Below are 4,599 nucleotides of genomic sequence, written 5' to 3'. Positions count from 1 at the left end.
GATGGGGTGCAGGGTGGGGGGACAATGGCCTGCAGATACTGGAGGAAGTTCCTGAACGGGGTCAACATCGTGCACAGTGTTGCTGGATCCGTGGTTGTTTCATAGGCGGGAGTCTGAGTAACCACTGGAGAAGGTGCAGGGGACAGGGGGCTGTCTGGGAGTAGAACCAACGGGGTCGGGCGTCATCATCAGCGTCAAATGGGGAAGGCTAAAGAAGGCCACGAATGGGGCCCTGCGGGACAGAGCTAAAAACTTGTCGGAGCCAACTGAGATAACATTCCGACATAGGCACCAAGTAGAGGTTGCTGCGAAAACTGGGAGTGTGAACTTCCGGAGCTCGCAATAGAGGTCCTCACGACGCAGACCACAAGGTATTTCTCACGGGCTTTCAATTTGTCTCGGTCACCTTTCAAGAAGAAACTAAGTCGCGAACAATAGACGGCAGCTGAAGGGTCGGTTGGTACGGCCACGAGCCCGTTAGACTTTGCCGCTGGATGCGTGATATTCTGCTGGCGGGAGTAATTCTGAACTAAGGATGAGGTGTCTGTCAACTATTTGGGGGAGCTGTTCGCCAGTTAGCTGGTCGCGTTGAGTCTCAGGACCTCCCGCGCCGAAGACGGGCCATCACGCTTCGGATGCGGGAGTTTGTGTTTTGCCGGTGGGCTAGGTGCAGAAGTGACGTCAGACACGGGTCCTCCCTCAGGGCCCAAGTTGAGGAGCTCTAAACCAAGCCTCCTCAATGGCACGCTCTGCAACGGATTCTTATTTGGATTCTTGACCTCTGCCGATCTCCAAGGGTGAATTCCGTGGGAGAGGAGAATTGGGTGGAGGCAATTGGCCACAGGAACGCAGGGGCAGGATGCACCACGGACTGTCACAACACGCCGCATCATGTAAGGAACGCGCTGGGAACATAAGACTATGGAGGCGTTTGGGGCGCAAGATCCTCATGTTTCTCGGCTCTTGACAGGGGTGGGTAAAGTGTGAAACGAGGAGACAGTCCTCTCTTCAGTTACGTAGGATCAATTGTCGGTGACGTTCGAGCAACATCAGCAGCGAATGAGACGCCCATGGACCGAGGAGCTTCCATGCTTGACTGGGGCTGAAAGTGTTTTAGGGATTGAACTTCATTTCACGGACTCCACAGGTGTGACAGGAGAGATACAAGGTCGATGGCCTTGTCAACGTCTAGAGCGAAGAAGTATCGGCTGAAGAGACGCTTTGTTTGTGTACTTTGAACGGATTGCTAACCTGGATGTGAAGAGCTGTTTAATAGGCCGTCTAAAGACGGAGCGAGGTGACAACCAGAGAGGCGGACACCAGGCGCTCAGAGGGGTTGGAAGGGTTGATGGTCTCGTCACAACAAGAAGGCCGTCAGCGGCGATTAACGACATTATTGTTAAGTAAGCGTTTCAAATCAATAATTTTGTGGCCTTCTTAGAGGGTCGGGTCCCTTGGCTAAGGGCGAGTGTGTTCTCCGGAGGTGTGGACACTCCAGCTGGGTAGCCTGCCAGGCAGCACGGCTAGTGAAGGGCATCTTGGCAGACCCTTGAAGGACATCACTAACAGAGAGGCTGCGAACAACGGAATCCTCGAGTTCGACGATGAATTTGCAAATTTGGCAACTAGAGTCCAAACATTCCTTGGGTTACGGCTTGCAAAATCGGAGGGTAGGTTTCCAACTCCGGCGATATGACGTATGTGGACAGAATAGCGGCTGACTGTTGACAGGAAGGTGGTGACCCTTGAGCTGGCTGAGATTCTCCTCTCTTGAGCTTTTCATAAGCCTGAACACAAGGTCTGCTGTCGGTGAGTACTTCGGTTGTGTGTGGGGATTGAATGATATAGGGGCAAAATGTCTAATTGCCGCGCCAATAGCCAAAGCTTCGATCTCACAGGGCAACCAAGTCACTTGATGCTTACGAAGCTTGGCGCTGAAGAACCCGGCTAAGAGCAGCGAGCCATTTCGGTGTACGTAAAGTGTGGCTGAGATGCCTCTATTCTTGACAGAGCCGTCAGTCACGATCCATAAGGGCGTCTTGAGGCTGGGGGATGGTGATGGTCCGGTTGTCTACCAATGCATGTTGGGCGGTTTTGAAGGCCAGCAGTAATTCGTCGCACCACACAATCTTGTCTCTGGATTCTTTCCCTGCAGTGGCTTGGTCGAGGGGATCAAGCAGCTCCGCAAATCTGGGAAGGACTCGGCTTAGAACCTTGTAAGCTCCGACAAAGGAGCGGATTCCTTGCACTGTGGAGGGAGGCTCGACCGAGGATAGTGCGGCCAATTTGTGGGGGCTAGCTTGCAGGGTGCCATTAGACCACACCCATCCTAGTACGACGGCCTTTCTTGGGCAGATGATAGTTTTGGCTGCGGATAAGCGAAGATTGTTCTTTTGAGTAGAGCAAGAACTCTTCTCCAATTGTTGAGGACCTCAATGGGGCTGTTGCCCCAACGTACAGGTCATCAGCAATTTTGGCAACACAGCCCTCTTGAATGAGTCTCCCAGAACTCGGGACATCAGTTCTTCAAGGCAAGTTTCGGAGCCAGGCATGCCCATGGCAGAACGAGTGTAAACACGGATGCCTTTAAACGGTGTCGCAACACCACACTACTTCATAGATGAATTCGCAAGGGGAATCTGATAGAAAGACTTCAGCAAATCAGTGATAACAATGTACTTCCACTTCCCTATTTCGCGCAACACACTGTCAACATTTGGCATTAAGGAGGGTTGAGGTTTGCTGTACTGGGCGACTTCTCCGAAGGATGTCACGAGCCGGCTACCACCATTGGGCTTCTTAACAAGAAACGAGGTGTTCAGGTACTCGACATGGACGTTGACCTGCTCAGGTTTTGCAAAGACGCCAGCAGCTTCGAGCTCATCGAATTTGTCTTGTAATTCCTCGAGGGTGTTCCTGTTGTACTGTGGAAGCCGGCCTTTGCGCTGAGGAGGAAGGGTGGGGCCGATGTTGACAACAGCCTCAATTTTGCCGCTTGCACCATTGTATTTAGAGATGGAAGGATTGAACACATCATCAAACTCCAGATTGAGAGCTATGAATTGGTCACGAATGTCCTGATGTGGCACCCATCAGGATCAAGGATCACATGGGGGGAGAAGGGCTTGCAGGTGGCTGGAGAAGGGGAGGCAGCAGTACGTGTGGTGGGAGGTGAAGTGGAGGTAGAGGCTTCAACAGGTAGAATGTGCCAAACCTGGCATAACTGCTCACCGCTCTTCAGGAGAATGGGGGAGCTGGTCGTGTTGGGGACGCGTACGGCATGATCGACAGATTGAATTTGCTGGGGCGGAGGCCACGCATCTTCAGGTTTACGAGGCATGTTAGAAGGGCAATCCAGCCTGGGCTCCAGGGCCCACAGGGTGTCGGAGTCCGCGTCGGAAGGGGTACTGAACTGGACAAACTCCCCTGGCAGAACGACTGTCCGATGTGGGTTGTGTAGCAGGAAGGATTGGGTACGCCGCACGTTTGGCTGGCGTGTATGCCTGGAGGGTGAGCTGTAGCTGATAATCTCAGTGCCACCTATCTCAATCTGACGTTTGGCAGGGCGAACACCAATGTCGTTGCGGGTCATGAAAGGGTTACCGGCCAGGATATCGACATCCAGCTGACGAACGACCAGGGCATCTAAGTCAAACGTCCACTGTCCGCGGGTTAGGGAGCAGTGGACTTCGCCAATGACATCCATTGGGGTAACTCCATCGGCCTGACGAGCCATTTGGGAGGCCGGGGTTATGGGGAAACCATACAGTTGAGCGGCGGAGGCGCGGACCATGTTGGAAGTTGCACCGGTGTCCAGGGTGAGCTGTACTGGGTGTTCGTGGTAGAAGGTGTTAAGGACAGGTGATTGGACAATGCTCACGCGAAGGGCTGCTGGCTCTTCACTCTGGACTGGTGGGACTACAAGGTCACCGCTCTCATCCAAGGATTCGCACTCCTCAGCAACGAGGTCGTCAGGGTCATCCATCACCAGGTGTGACCGAGCCCATGGTCGACGGTCACGGTCAGGTAGGTAGCGACAATCCATAAGGTTGTGAGTGGTATGTGGGCGACCGGCAGTTTTGCAGAGGATGCAAGACAAGAAGGGGCGTTGTCGGGGTTGGCCTTGGCCAGCATTAGGGAGGCGCCTTGGTGTGGTACTGCCAATACGCATGGCTTTGGTATCGTCGATGCTACGTAACTCATCAAGGAGAGATCCAAGAGCTTGAGAAATCTCAGGTTTTAGTGAAGCCAGGGTCTTATTGCGTAATTCAGAACCGTATTTATGTTTCACCAAGAGGGGTAATCCGGGATGTATCAACTGGAGCCAGAGGAAGACAACAGTGTTCTCCAGTGTGGGGGAGAGGTCTTCTTCGGCAGTTACTTGATCTCCATGGTGTGTTAAGCCGCCGTGAACAGAAAGGAGGTTATCCTCAAAGAAAGCCATAAGACGCTGAAACAGGTCCTCAGGTCTCTCATCAGGCTGTAGGCGTATGCTAGCCAAGTCAAGAAAGTGCGCTCCGGAGGACTGGAAACCAGCTGCCCACCGCTGCCACCACGCCAATAAAGAGGAAACACTGCGTTAACTCGAAGGTTTAATAA

This window comes from Montipora foliosa, chromosome 1 (genome assembly GCF_036669935.1).
Source record: "Montipora foliosa isolate CH-2021 chromosome 1, ASM3666993v2, whole genome shotgun sequence".
NCBI classification, from domain to species: Eukaryota; Metazoa; Cnidaria; class Anthozoa; order Scleractinia; family Acroporidae; genus Montipora; species Montipora foliosa.
The sequence above is the reverse complement of the archived record's forward strand: the minus strand, read 5'-3'. Positions refer to the sequence as shown.